The sequence below is a fragment of the Lutra lutra genome, chromosome 10 (assembly GCF_902655055.1).
Source record: "Lutra lutra chromosome 10, mLutLut1.2, whole genome shotgun sequence".
NCBI lineage: Eukaryota > Metazoa > Chordata > Mammalia > Carnivora > Mustelidae > Lutra > Lutra lutra.
The window spans coordinates 112,110,384-112,125,697 of NC_062287.1; the positions used below are offsets into that span (position 1 = coordinate 112,110,384).

At 61.1% G+C, this 15,314-nt stretch overlaps 1 long non-coding RNA gene and 1 pseudogene across 1 annotated transcript; one reads left to right on the forward strand and one right to left on the reverse strand.

The window, feature by feature from the left end:
* Positions 1-1,483: 1,483 nt before the first annotated feature.
* LOC125079905 (uncharacterized) lies at positions 1,484-8,861 on the reverse strand (annotated as a pseudogene).
* A 112-nt stretch (positions 8,862-8,973) lies between these two features.
* Positions 8,974-10,159, forward strand: LOC125079276 (uncharacterized). Its single transcript, XR_007121080.1, has 3 exons — positions 8,974-9,070; positions 9,743-9,814; positions 10,107-10,159. It is a non-coding gene; the product is annotated as an uncharacterized LOC125079276 (long non-coding RNA).
* Positions 10,160-15,314: the final 5,155 nt, after the last annotated feature.

Below are 15,314 nucleotides of genomic sequence, written 5' to 3' on the forward strand. Positions count from 1 at the left end.
TTTCCATGATGACGACATTGTCCTGCCGCTCCACACCTTTCCCTTCCCTCGCCCTTTGTAGCCCTCCTGCACCCGCTCGCCGGGAGGCCGCCCGGTCAGGAACGGTGTCCGAAACCCCTTAGATCTGCAGACCGCCTCATCCGTCGATTTGGAAAACAGCAAGACCCTCCCAAGAGAAGTGCCTCCGTGCCCCGCGTCGGTCCCTTTCCCTGGCCAGGAGAGCCCATCCTCTGGCTCCAAGCTTCCGTGCAGTTCAGATGGGGCAGGAACTTGCTCGCAGAGATGGCTTCCCCTCCATGGAGGCCTGGGCCAAGCCGGGCCAGGTGAGCCGGCTTCCGACCCCACCGAGAGCCAGCGACCCATCCCGCCCTGCCCTGCCCCTCCCCTGCCAGCCAGCAGTGCTCCCCGTCCCCTCTCCTCCCACACAGGGCAGCCAAACTGGCTCTCACTCCAGCTCTAGCACCCTCTCCAACACTCCGGGAGCCCTGCAACCCAGCAGCCCCTAGCGCTTTAAGTGTCCCTGGACCCCAGGGTGGTGGACAATACCAGAGCTCAGGGTCTAGTCTGAACCAGCTCCAGGAAGAGGGGGAGCTCCCTGGACAGAGCTGCACTGAGGCGGGCCGTAACGGCAACCTTGGGGCCCTGGTCCCTAGGTCCGCAGAGCTTCCTGTGGGCCTTGTTGTCCCTGCCCCTTTCATGGGCTGGTGGGGACAAGGTCGTTGGTCAGACGGGAGTGGGACACGGGGTGTTTAAGCCGGGAGCCAGACCCCAGGTACGCCCTGTGGAGCGGGGGAGGGACCTGAGGAGCGAGCTGCCTGGTGTGGGCAGGCCTGGGGCTGTGGAGTGAGTAGGACCCGGCGCCCCTTGTGTGGCAGCCTGGGAGGGCAGAGGGGAGGTGGACGAGCTTGGCACAGACTGAGGTGACCTGAGGCCACCGACACCCGGCTGTCACTCTGCTCCCACCACTCTCCGGGCCCTTGGGCACAGGCTGGGTCACAGTCCATTATTTCAGGGTATGGACGCTGGTGTCTGGCCGAGATGGGAAGGGCCCCAGGTCCCTCAGCATTGTCTGCCTGGAGGCCCCTCTGCGGGGAGCCCTGCAGAGACTGGGGAGGCGGCCTGGGCTGAGCCACCCTCTTCTGTCTGGGCGTCTGTCTGGCGCGTCTCGCAGAGAGTCTGGGCACCGCAGGACCGGCGGCTTTGCGTTCGACCACGACAACACTTTATTCAACTTCCCAGCATTCAACAGGGGCTCAGAACCAAGGGTGCCAGCCTTCCCCTGGGGACGGAGACCTGCTTCTCCTTCAGGGGAAGGGGGTAATCCCACGGAGGCCTGGACACTGGTGTCCCCCACTCAGCGCCTCTGCTGACTGCGGGCGTGGGCACGTTTCCCGAGTTTGGGACCCTGAGAGGCAGGTGCTGAGGCCGGTGAACCTGAGCCTGGGATGCAGCGTCCGGGTTCCTGGACAGGGTCCCGACACATCTGCCTGGCCACGGCCATAGCCCCAGGGCTGCAAGGTGACCGCTGGAGACTCGCGCTCTGGTGGCTCCTGCCTCCTACGGTGGGGACGCGGAGGGCGGGCCCCACCGGCCCGTCCCTGCTGCCCCCAGGCTGGGGTGACCTGTGATCCCCAGCGCTGCCCTTGGTGGGACTTGTGGATCCATGGGGCATGCCCAGGCCACAGGCAGACACAGAGAGTTCTTCAAGCACTTGACCAGCTTTGGGTCAGAACTCAGGACTGCCCAAGGCCATGGGGACTGGGACCCCTCAGTTTTCCTAATGGTTGTGGTGGGGCTCGTGTCGTCTGTGCTCCCGGGGGCATTCTGGCAATGTTGTGAGTCAGAGCAGAGGGGCGCCTCCCCACCGTCCCAGGATCCTGCCCTGAGACAGCGGTTGGGCATCCGGCTGTTCTCAGGAGCACCACGGACAGAGCCGGGCAGGGGAGGGCCCATGGGTGCTGTTCCTCTGCAGCGGGGTCCGAAGCCACCTGCCGGCCGGTGTCCCTGCACCAAGGTCTGCCTGCTCCTTGTTCCTGGGTGCAGGGGCCATCTCTCCCCAACCCCACATCTGCATGGGGCATACTGGTGCTCCCGCGCGGTCCCTTACTTCGGTGCAGCCTGAGGACGGTGTAGGCTATTGCTGTGAGGGCGCGCTCTCTGTCCAGCATGTAGGCATCCCAGCTGCAGGGTAAGCACGAAGGGGGTCTGCGGGGAGAGCGGGTGTGGGAGGAGCCGCCTCAGGATGGCCCAAGGGGGGCTCCACAGGGTGAAGGCCTCCCCTCTGCCTAGCCCCAGACGCCCCCCAGACTGGGTCGGATGTGCCCCCGCAGCTAGCTGAGTGGGTGGCCCCGCAGTGCAGAAGGGCCACCACACCCAGCGCAACACGTGGGAGATGCCACCGCCTGGGCTTCGTCAGGCCGTGGGCTGCCAGAGGCACCGGGCGGGAAAGGCGGCAGCCAGACAGGAGGCTCAAGGCCCCTTGGGTATGGAGCATGGTCGGCAAACGCTGGGGCCAGTGGCCATGGCTACAGACGCCCTGAGAAGGCAGTGCCCTTTGCTGGTGGGGAGGCGGGCTGGCTGGGATCCTGGCCTGTGCCTCTGCTGCGGCCGCCCAGCAGGGAGGGAGTTCTGAGTTCCAGGTGCGGCCCAAGGACCCTACATATCCCTACCGTGCATGAGTGGGTCTCCAAGCTCATCAGCTGTGCCAGGGCCCAAAAGCCTTTTCCTCACCCAGGAACATCAGCAGGATTCCCACGATGTCACTCATCCCCTGACAGGAGCCCACCTCCTGCAAGAGACAGACCCCATGGAATGGAGCCACCTCGCTGGGGGGAGGTCAGGACAAGGGGAACCGCCCTCCCCTCCCAGGTCCCGGTCCTCCCACGGGCTCTTCAGGACCCAGCCCCGAGCGTTAGCACCACCGTGGTGCAGGCCAGAGCCCCCCGGCACCCAGCCCTCGGGGACTCAGGGGCCTTCCCTCCCCGCACTGAGGTCTGCATCCCAGCCCGGCCTCAGTCCTAGGGTCCAGGGCCCCTCCCTAGTGTCGCTGGGACCATGGGAACTGGAGTCCAACTAGGAGTCCCGCCCGCTCAGGCATGCTGGAGACAAAGGGCACCCGCAGGGCAGGAGGGCTGGCGGCAGGGACACTCACGGGGTTGTAGACTGAATACGCCCGGAGCACATGGAACAGGGCTCGCTGCCTGGGGACGGGGAGAGCAGGGTGGGTGGCTCTTGTCTGACCAAGCCGCATGGGTGCCCCCCGAGGAGCAGAGTGCAGCCCCAGGAGACGAGCCGTCTTCAGTGAAGCTCGGGGCGGGACACGTGTAGCGGGGGATGCGAGTGGTGAGCACGGGACCCGGGGCCGGCCGGGTGGCATTTGGGGCTTCACGGTCCTGGCTATCTTTACAAACAGTGTGCACTGTGGAAAATACAATGCCAGTCCTCGCAGAAACACACCCAGCGGGTTGTCCCCTTGAGCGTGTGCCCCTAGTTCATCCACGTGTGTCCTCGCCCCGCCGAGTCCGTGCTGCCAGGCCCCCAGCTCCCCGTAGTGCCCCCTGCCACGACCCCACCCTCTGGCCCGGCTCCCCTCATACCAGCTCCACGCCAACCTTATGGGTTCTGTTCACATGCCTTCCCCGAGAGGCCATGGCCCAGTGCCCTCCCCATCCACGCTGACATGGGGGGGGAAGGTAGTGACCCCTGGGTCCTCTCACCCATGTTCACCATGTGGCCAGACCAAGTCTGCTGCCATCCTCCCCCTCTCCTCAGAGATCCCCCGTCCCCCACCCAGAAGCCCTGTGGGACGCGCCTTACTCCCTGAGTGGCCCCCGGGCCCCCAGAGCCCTGTTTGTCCCCCAGTCTCACTTGACGCAATAGTGGTCCCCCAACATGACGTGGTTCCAGAAGGTGCCGTTCACGTCCAGGTCGATTCGCCTGATGTCCTTGGAGAAGAGCTGGGCCCGTTCCTTCATTTTCTAGGAGCAGAACCGGCGAGGAGGAGCCAGCATCAGCACACGGAACTCCAACTGCCACCAACTGCCCCCGAGGCAGGGAGCGTCCCGAGCCGTCCTGTGACGTGTCCTGAGGACCCCTCCTTCCTTCCCTGGTCTCTGAGGCGAGACCCCCCACAGGAGCCGATTCTGCCTGGGACACGTGCTTCAGGGATCATACTCAGCAGCCCTGGATGCCCAGGTCACTCCCGAGGGTCAGCCCGAGGGTCTTCCCCTCCTCCGCACCGAGCCCTGTCCTCCTGGGCCCCGCGCTCGCCTCTCCCCACGGGGTGCCCTCGGCTCCTTGCCCAGTCCTCCTCCAAGGGCCACGCCTCCGCTGAGGGCGCAGGGACTTCTCTCATAGCGCCCCTGTTGGGTGGACTTCGCCATCTCAATATGGAGCAGGAGGACCCACACCTGACCCCTCACCTGGCGAGGGTCCCCTTGATACACGCGCGGACGCATCTGCAGGAGAGAAGGCCATGCTGCGACCCAGAACCAGGGCCACCACATCGAACACCAGGAGCTCAAGGCATCTGGAAGCTTCTGGTCTTGGTTCTCGGGCCGTCCCCCGAGAGGCTGGGTCTCCTTCTAGCTGAGCACCTTATGCCACAAAGAGGAGGGCACTGGGGCCCTGACCCGATGCTCCCTCCGCTGCCCGCTTGGGCCTGGAGAGGCTGGGGCTCTGACAGCAGACCTTCCCCAGACGGGGGCACTCCCGTGGGGTCGGGGTCCGGGAGAGGCAGGGGCTTTACCCCCTATGCCAATGGGGCTGATGCCGTTTGTGGGCACAAGGCACCCACCATCTCGCTGAGCCCGTAGTGGTCCCAGGGCCATAGCACCTTCACCCACTTGTCGGCCCTGCGGGTCTCCTGGCGATGGTGCTGGAACAGGAGCAGGGGGACAGCGGATAAGCCGTGCGGAGCGGGAGACCGGCCCATGGGCAGCGGGCCGTGGTGGGAACAGAGGGAGAGGGGCCTGAGAGGTAAAGGGCTGCTCCCGCTGACCGCGTCTCGGCGGGTCAGGCGTCTTCCCTGCCTTGTGCAGATTCCTGGGACAGGGGTTTGGTGACCTAGCCTTGGAGACAGCTTTGGGGACTGGGTCTGTCATCCCCTGGCCCCACGGTCACCCACCGTGTCCTGCCCGTGCCCCAGGACAGGCTCGTACTTTGGCCTCTCGGGGGCTGAGTCCGGGCAGCTCCTTCTCCCTGGAAGGCAAGAGAAGCAGAGCCCTGAGGACCAGGCCCCCGGCCCCAGAGCCCCCAAGACTGGGGAGGGGAGGCCTGAGCCCGAGGAGGGTCGGGGCTGCCAGCTGCCTGTGGCTCAGGCGGGGGCAGCTGCATCCTGCCTGTGGGTGAGAAGATGGTTGCTGCCAGGTGGGCTGGGTGGGGGTCTCTCAGCTGTCCCCCAGGAGGGACCTGCTCCTAATGTGGGATGGGCCCGGTCAGTACAGCCCACACAGCTGGGGGGCCACAGACTCTACCCCACCATTGATGCCCACACACCCCGACAGGACTCCAGGCTGGCCGCAGAATGGGCCGAGGGCCCGACTGCTCCCAGACTGACCTGGCCTTCCCTGGGGAGGCGGAGAACGACAGCACCAGTCCCCTAGGACCTCCTCAAGGGGCCCCGTTCGAGTCTGCAGGACCGGTCTGGACCACGAGCCTCAGGCTCGGGGCCTTTGGCGTTGGGCCTGGCTGGTCTGTAGCATGAGGCTGAGCTCCGGCTTCCCCTGGGCCCCGGGGCCAGGAGCAGGTCAGGGACCAGGTTTGCCTGGGGGCCTTACCCGGCCGATGAAACATTGGAGAAACCACTTGGTGGTGTACAGCCCCGCGCTCATCCCTTGCTCGTCCTGGCAGAAGGACACAAGGTGCTCGGGTCCCAGCCGGTGGCCGCACGCCACCTGTGCAGCCAGGTGGACACACTCCCTGCGGCCCCACTCAGCCCCCAGGGTGCCCTGGGCCCAGCAGGAGACGGAGCCGGACACCGGGCTCTGGGCAGCGTGGGCGGGGTTCTACGGGCCCCTCCCCCTGCCCCGGGCCGTGAGGGCAGGGTCTCCGGGGAGCATCTACTCCCCAGAAATTTCTTCAGGCCTTTGCTCTCCTTCTCCATGATGCTGTCATGATGCCGCTGGAATCACACCAGGTTTGGGAATCCTGGAGCCAAGAACCCTGAGAAGGCCCCAGGCACCCCCACCACCAGGGCCTTGTCCCGCACCAGGTGGGGGGTGAGTCTGCAAGGGCTCCGCTCCCACGCCCCGACTGCAGTGTGTGCCCACAGCCCTCCCAGCCCTGGCTGCGCCCAATCGTCCGCGACCACAGCAGAGCCGTCCGGGCCTTGGAGCCCGGCCAGAGGTCCCTCCTCCTCACAGAGACCCAGCTGAGTGGGTGGCCGGGCTGAGCACCTGGCGCGTCGGACCCAGCACACTTCCTGCAACACGTGGGAGATGCCACTGCCCGGGCTTCGTCAGGCCGTCGGCTGCCAGAGGCACCCGGCGGGAAAGGCGGCAGCCAGACAGGAGGCTCAAGGCCCCTTGGGTATGGAGCATGGTCGGCAAACGCTGGGGCCAGTGGCCATGGCTCCAGGCGCCCTGAGAGGCAGTGCCCTTTGCCGGTGGGGAGGCGGGCTTGCTGGGGGTCCTGGCCTGGCGTGCTGCTGCGGCCGCCCTGCAGGGAGGGAGTCCTGCGTTCCACGTCCCACCCAGGCGCCCTGCAGGCCCCCTACCGTGCATGGCGTGGGTCTCCAAGCTCATCAGCTCTGCCAGGGCCCAGAAGGCGTCCTCCTCACCCAGGTACATCAGCAGGGTTGCCCCGATGTCACTCATCCCCTGACAGTAGCCCACCTCCTGCAAGAGCCAGACCCCATGGAATGGGGCCACCTCGCTGTGGGGAGGTCAGGACAAGGGGAACCGCCCTCCCCTCCCAGGTCCCGGTCCTCCCATGGGCTCTTCAGGACTCAGCCCCGAGCATTAGCCCCGGAGCGGTGCAGGCCGAGCCCCCCAGCACCCAGCCCTCGGGGACTCAGGGGCTGTCCCTCCCCCGCACTGAGTTCTGCATCCCAGCCGGACCTAGACCTAGGGTCCAGGTCCCCTCCCTAGTGTCGCTGGGACCATGGGAACTGGAGTCCCAACTAGGAGTCATGCTTGGCCCGGCATCATGGAGACAAAGGGCACCCGCGGGTAGGAGGGCTGGCGGCACGGACACTCAGGGGGTCGTCGACTGAATACACCCGGAGGACATGGAACAGGACTCGCTGCCTGGGGACGGGGAGAGCCGGGTGGGGGGCTCTTGTCTGACCAAGCCACATGGGAGCCCCCCGAGGAGCAGAGTGCAGCCCCAGGGAACCCGCGGTCTTCAGCAAAGCTCACGGCGGGACATGGGCGGCGGGAGATGCGGGTGGTGAGCACGGGACCCGGGGCGGGGCCGGGTGGCATTTGGGGGTTCATGGTCCTGGCTATCTTTACAGACTGTGTCCACTGTGGAAAATACAATGCCAGTCCACGCAGAAACACACCCTGCGGGCTGTCCCCTTGACCGTGTGCCCCTAGTTCATCCATGTGTGTCCTCGCTCTGCCCAGTCTAGGCTGCCTGGCCCCCAGCTCCCGGTAGTGCCCCCCACCCATGACCCACCCCCTGCCAGGCTCCCCTTGTACCTGTTCCATGCCAACCTAATGGGTCCACTCACATGGCTGTCCCCAGAGGCCCCTAGCCAAGCGCCTTCCCAATCGCTACAGACCCGGGAAGGAAGGTAGTGACCCCTCGGACCTGGCGCCCATGTTCACCATGCGGCCGGACCATGTTTGCTGCCAATCCTCCCCTCTCTTTAGTGACCCCGCGTCTCCCGCTCAGAAGCCCCCTGGTCGTGCTGATCCCCCGAGTAGCCCCGGGTCCCCAGAGCCCCGCTTGACCCCAGCCTCACCTGACGCCATAGGGGTCCCCCAACGTGACGTGGTTCCGGAAGATCCGGTTCACACCCAGGCCGATTTGCTTGGTGTCCTTGGAGAAGAGCTGGGCCCGTTCATTTTCTGGGGGCAGAAACGGGAGAGGAGCCAGCATCAGCACACGGAGCCCCAACTGCCACCAACTGCCCCCGAGGCAGGGAGCTTCCCGAGCCGCCCCTTGACGTGTCCTGCGGACACCTCCTTCCTTCCCTGGTCTCTGAGGCAGATCCGCACAGGTGTCCACAGTGCCCGGGACACCTGCGTCAGGTATCCTGCTCGGCAGCCCTTGATGACCAGGACACTCCCGAGGGTCAGCCCGCGGGTCTTCACTTCCTCCTCACGGAGCCCTGTCCTCCTGGGCCCCGCGCTCGCCTCTCCCCACGGGATGCTCTCGGCTCCTGCCCAGTCCTCCTCCAAGGGCCACGCCTCTGCTGAGGGCGCAAGGGCTTACCTCGGACAGCCCCTGGTGGGTGGACTTCACCATCTCAATATGGAGCAGGAGGGCCCACACCTGACCCCTCACCTGGCGAGGGTCCCCTTGATACACGCGCGGACGCATCTGCAGGAGAGAAGGCCGGGCTGCGACCCAGAACCAGCGCCACCACACCGTGCCCAGGGATCGCCAGGCATCTGGAAGCTTCTGGTCTTGGCTCCTGGGCCGTGCCCCGAGAGGCTGGATCTCCCTCTACTGGGCCCCATATGCCACGAAGAGGAGGGGACTGGGGCTCTGACCCGTTGCTCCCTCCGCTGCCCGCGTGGGCCTGGAGAGGCTGGGGCTCTGCCAGCAGACTCTCCCCAGGCAGGGGCACTCCCGTGGGGTCGGGGTCCCGAGCAGGCAGGGAGCTTTACCCCCACCCCCACGGGACAGATGCCGTCTGCGTGCGTGCGGCACCCACCTTCTCGCTGGGCCCGAACTGGTCTCAGTGGCATAGCATCTTCACCCACTTGTCGGCCCTGAGGGTCTCCTGGCGATGTTGCTGGAACAGGAGAAGGGGGTCAGCAGATAAGCCGCACGGAGTGGGAGACTGGCCCAAGGGCAGCGTCTAGGTGCCCCGTGGATTGGAGCCGTCATGGGAACAGACTGAGAAGAGCCTAGGAGGCACAGGGCCACTCCCGCTGACCGCGTCTCCGAGGGTCAGGTGCGTTCCCGGCCTTGTGAGGATTCCTGGGACAGGGGCTTAGGTGACATAGAGTCGGGGACAGCTTTGGGGACTGGATCTGCTATCCCCTGGCCCCATGCCCACCAACCGTGTCCTGCCCATGCCCTAGGACAGGTTCGTACCTTGGCCTCGTGGCTGCTGAGACCCGGCAGCTCCTTCTCCCTGGAAGGCAAGGGAAGCAGAGCCCTGAGGACCAGGCCCCGGCCCCACAGCCCCCAAGACCCGGGAAGGGAGGCCTGACCCCCAGGAGGGCCGGGGCTGTCAGCTGCCTGTGGCCGGGGCTGTCAGCTGCCTGTGGCTCAGGCGGAGGCAGCAGCATTCTGCCTGGGGGTGAGAAGCTGGTTGCTCCCCAGTGGGCTGGGCTGGGGTCCCTCAGCTCTCATCCAGGAGGGACTTATTCCTAAAGCGGGATGAGCCACTCCTAGACCTGTCAGTGCCAGCTGGGTGTCCCCTGTGACCATCAGTCTTAGGACACCATGGGCTCATGGGGCCTGCCTGCCCAGTGTCTAGCCCGCCTCTCCCTCACTCTGTCCATCACCCTGCTGTCCCCTGACTCCACCCCTCTTGCTGGTCACATCTGCCGCTCTGGCCCCTTGTCTTGTCAGAGCCGCGAGCACGACCCCGCCCTCCCACCCATCTCCGTGGCCACAGGTCACTGGGCGGCGAGCAGTGGCTGGAGACATGGGAGCAGCGCTGTGACCACACACGGAGTCTCCAGCCACGGTGAGGTCTCGCGGGGCCCCTCGGCCTAACAGCCTCCTACCCTCGTAGCAAGTCCACTGCGCGGTCCCCTTCCCTGCTCCCCTCACCAGGACAGCCTCCTGTCGCTCTTCCTACCGCTTGCCCAGATCGGTCGGCCCCACCCTCTGCTGCCATCACCCCTCCCTGACCTTGCCATGTCCCTGGCCTCAAACTACCAACCCCCAAATCACTCGGAATCTATGGTGGGTTTGACTGGGGGTCTCACCTAGGGTACCCCTTGGCCCTCGCCCCAGACCAAACCACTCTCAGACAGAAAGGACGCCACCGTCCCAGAGCCCCTCACCCTCTGCAGTCCAAGCCGAAGTGACTGGACCCACAGACAGAATGCAGGACGCAGGCCCCGGGCCTTCCCAACGCAGGCCTGGAGGCCGCTCCTTGGGGTGCCCAGAGGCCTGGCCCAAGGCCCTGCTCCATTCCTGCCACGATCTCGGTCTGCCTCCCGGGGCGCTCAGCTCCAGCCAGAGCAGAGTCTAGCCCTCAGAGGCCTCCAGGGGACGAGGCCCTGAGCTGGGGACATGGGTCCTGCCTCCAGAGAGATAAGTTCCTGTCAATGCAATCCCCCCCTGAGCCGGACGGAGGAGGGCCCCGGGACTCACTGCAGGAAGCCGTGATGGTCCGTGAGCCTGCACAGCGAGAGCTCAGCATCTTCCCGGGTGTCCCCTGGAGACCCCGCTGGGCGTGCCTGAAACAGAGAGGGTCCGTGGTGGGGGTCCCGTCCGAGCCAGGGGCAGGGGGAAAGGAGGGAGCAGAATGGCTCCTCTCGCCCCTGCACCCTCAGGGAACCCAGGACCCTCAGAAAGGGGCCCAGCATGAGAGGCAGGCCCTGTCGGCTCTGGGAGCAGCCTGACAGCGGCGCCTGGGTCTACCAGAGATGTCCCTTCACCTGGTATCCCCCAGTCCTAGGGGCAACCACACCCCCTTGGTCTCCTCTGCGGGACTGCGGCTCTGATCCCTGCCTGGGGCATTCGTGCTCTTGCTACGGAAGACTCCCTTTGGGCCAGACCTGCTCCTACGGGCCCATGACCCCACCTGGATCCCCCGAGCTTCTGCTGTGTGGGATCCCAGCTTGGGCCTCCCAGCTCCTGCCGCCTATGATCCCCGCCTGGACCTCATCAACAACTGACCCCTAGGATCCCCGATGGACCCTCAGCTGCTTCCCATATCTGGGACGCTCCCCCACATCACACTTGTTCCCGTGCACTCTCGTCCTTGTCTGGGATGAATGGGCCAATCCTTGGCTCTGGGTCCCACCCCTGCAATGAGGGCCCGTGGAGTCGATGGACCCCCTCTGTGACTCTCCTGATTGTAACTGGCTAGGATGTGGGCCCCTTCCGAGGCCATCAGGGTCTCCAGGTCCTGGTTCATGGTGCTGCCAACCAAAAACATCCCGAGGGGACCGTGCATGGGAACCTCCAGGGAACCAAGGTGTGTGCTCCCAGCGGGCAGATCCCCAGTCTGTCTGAGCCCAGAGTGGAGAGAACCCTGGCCTCCAAGGGCCACACTGGGCAAGTGGATCCCACGTGGGCACTGCCTCCCCAGGGCACTCCTTCCTTGAGACTCCCTTGCCGCTGTCCCCGGTTCGCGGTCACACTGAGAGCACGGGTCCCTTCAGCCCATTCCCAGGAGCACCCGGCAGCCCAGAAAGCTCCAGGGAACCGCTGACCTGATGCTTGGGGTGGCGTCCCCGAGCCCCAGGCCGGCAGGAGGAGCCTGGGTGGAAGGGCCGGCCAGCGAGGGACACAAGCCTCCTTGTCCTGCCCACCGTGCACCGAGGAGTTTCCATAGTGAAAGTGCATTTCCCCTGTCAGCCTGTGCTCGTCCGTGGATATCCTTCCATTCCACCTGGGCGGCTGTCCTCTCGGTTCCAGGCGACCGGGTGTTCCTGATGGAGCCGTGCCCCGTGGCTCTCCGATCATCGATGCTGGGGCTGGGTCACTGGGTGTCTAGCCACTGTCGCCTCAGGGTGCTCCTGGTGCGCCCGGTTTCTGCTGCTCCGGGAACGCTCTGGCAGTCTCCCTCCGCGTGCACCCCCATGCCCAGGGGCTTCTTGCTGTGGGATCGCAGGGGTCCCAGGACAGGAGGGTGTCCGCCCAGCCTGGACATCCTGTCCGCTCTGCCAGATGCTTCCAAACTCAACGTCTCCCCTCACATTCCTCCTGTCACTAGGCTACCTCCGTGTTCATCTGCAGGTGCGCCCCAGTTCTGGATTATGCCTTCGTGTCCTATCTTTCCATCGACTCTTTGCCCAAGTACGAGTTACTCCATTTTTCCAATGTTGTTTGTTTGTTTGTTTCTCTGGATAATCTCTCCACACACAGATCTGTCTCCCACACTGAGTTCGAGAGTCCCAGGCTCCACTGCCCGAGCCAGTCAGGCACCCCAGTATCGTTGTAAGTTTTGTATTTTTTGTATAGATCCTAGGATCTCTTCTGAGTTTGTCTTTGCAATTAAGATGAAGATTCTTTTTTTTTTTTTTTTTGAACATAAAAACGTCCTTTTGTGGGGCGCCCGGGTGGCTCAGTGAGTTAAGCCTCTGCCTTCGGCTCAGGTCATGATCTCAGGGTCCTAGGACCGAGCCCCGCATCAGGCTGTCTCTCAGCGGGGACCCTGCTTCCTCCTCTCTCTCTGCCTACTTGTGATCTCTGTCTGTCAAATAAATGAATAAAATCTTTTAAAAACATAACATAAAAATGTCCTTTTGTTACAATGCTATTTGTTGAGAAAATCTATCCTTTCTCTATGGAATTTCCTTTCTATCTTTGCAAAAACGTCCATTGCCCTTTTTGGTCTGGCTCTGTCCGTGGCTGTGCGTTCTGCTGCGTCCATCTGCGCGTCTGTCCTTCACCACCACCGCACTGGCTCCATGGCTCCAACTTCAGAGTCCGTGTTGAAAGAGGGTACTGTGTGATGCTCACACCTTCCTTCCACTTTCTCTACACCCTTTCAGTTCTTCCCGCTCTTGCGTCGTCGTGTGCGGGCTCAAGAGTCCGCTTGTCTACGTCTACAGAGAGTCTTGCTGGCACTTGGCTGGAGCTGCAGGTAAGCCGTCCCCCATTGACACAGAAGCGATGTGTTCACCGCATCGAATCTGTCCATCCCTGGACGTGGTATGTCTCCCTATCCCCTTCGGTCTTTCAACAGGTCTTTTTTCAAAGTTGTGCAGATTCCGCACGCAGATCGAGTGTGTGTCTACTGTGCATGTATACCTCACTGTTTGATCTTTTTTGGAGCATCTGATATAGATAATATTTTTACAATTTCTGCTTTCGAAATGTGGATTTTCTGTTGCAGTCTTGCACCCTGAAACCTCACCAGACTTACATATATACATCCTAGAAGGTTTTCTCATAGATTCTTTGGAATGTTTGAATCATGTCACCTGAGAGTACAGTTTTCTTACTATCGTTTTCATGTGGGGACTTTTCTTTTCCTTAACAAATAGCACTGTTATAGCATAACAAATAGATTTTCTCAACAAATAGCATTGAAACACTAATTTTTCAGTGTTCCAAGGTTCATGGTTTACGCATCAACCCGTGCTCCATGCAATACGTGCCCTCCTTAATACCCACCGCCAGGCTCAGCCAACCCTGCACCCCGCTCCCCTCCAATGTTGATTTCAATGGCAATGTGATGAGGAAGACGGCAAAAAAAAGAGAGAGACCTATCTGTCACTCGTCACACATGCAACTTACATTTGAATTATCCAGTGTAAATTACCCCATGCAGTCTGCTAAGATCTATTGGTATTTTTCAGACTTGTTTAGGTATAATTGACAAAAATTGTATCCGTTTAAGTTGCACGACTTCCTTTAAGATACTTCCACTTTTAAATAATCACCACAATCAAACTAATCAGTATATCTTCCCACTCACTTAGCAATTCGTTATTATTATGATTATTATCATTATTATTTTTGACTTGTGAGAATACTACCAACTGGTAAGATCTACAGGAACAGAAAGTTTCAAATACACAATGTTCTTAACATGTTTAAATGGCTGTACAATGTCCTTAACTATGTAAAATGGCTGTATCGTGCCTAACATGTGGGTACAACACGGACCCCCATGTTCCCATTTCTCCCTCGCTTTAGACGTGAACGACTGCCATTCTCATCTGTGCTTCTGTGTCTGCTCCTTTCACTTAGCTTAGTTCCTCCAGGTGGCTACGTGCCGCTACTTCTGTTATATATACACACGTTTTTCGATTGACATATATTTCTTATATATTGTCAATGGACATATAAGATTAATTTCGTATTTTCTCCGTTAGCAGGCACACTGCAATACTGATTGCACGTGGGGACTTTTTAAAATTTTTCATGGGAGTGGCTTGACTTCCAGTATGAAGCTGAATGAGACGCGTGACCGTAGATTTTGCTCTTATTCCTGCTTTCGGGGAGAACATCTAGTGCTTCCCCGTTACACCTGATGGAAGCTTCTGGATGATTTTGGAGATGTCCCCTACGGGTTGAGGAAGTTCCCCTCTATGCGGATTTGGCTGGATGTTTTCATCACGAATGAGTGTTGGGTTTTATCGAAATGTTCTTTCTGTATCAAGGGATACGACGTGGGATCTTTTTCTTTAGATCATGAACACGGCACGTTGGAATGATTCATGTGCACCTGCTGAACCAATCTTGCACTTTCAGGAGAATTGGCACTTGGTTGTAGTGCCCTATTCTTTTATATATTTTAGCATTTGAACCCATTATATATTGATTGAGGGTTCTCATGGGCTTCCTGGGGATATTGGTCTGTAGCTGGCCCTTATTTTCCTTCTCTCTTCTTTCTTTCTTCTTCTTCTCTCTCTCTCTTTATGTCTTCCTCTCTCCCTCTTCCTTCCTTCCTTCCTCCCTCCCTCCCGCCCTTCCTCTCTCCTTTTCTTTCTTCCTCTTGCTTTCCTTCCCCCTTTCCTTTGATTCCTTCCTCCCTCTATCCCTTCATCCGTCCCTCTCTCCCACCCTCTCCATCCTTCCTCCCTTCTCTTTCTCTCTGACTCTCTCTCCCACCCTCTTCTCTTCCTTTTTTTCTCTCCTTTGTACTATTAGTTGTGGGTATCTAGACAATGCTGTCCTCGTAGGTTGGGACATAGTCCCTCCTATCCTATTTTTCCTGGAAGAGACTGCATGTCTTTGGTGCTCTTACTTCTTTTAAGTGTCTGGTAGAATTTGCCATCAAAACCGTCTGGGCGTCGGGATTTCTCAGTAGGGCAAGTACAGATTTAATTTTTAATCATTGTTCTAGGGCTCTGATACCATGCTTTAAAGATATCATTTGGTCTTCATCCAGGTTTCTGGTTCACACCTCCCCAAACCCTTGCAATTTCTAGAGCATAATGTGTATCTTTTGTTTTAAGCATTGGTCTCTTGACCTCTGTTCCTGAAATTCCTTCAGAGCCATGGAGGTGATGTGAATGTCTTGCTATACATAACCAGTCACCCTCCACCACAGCTGG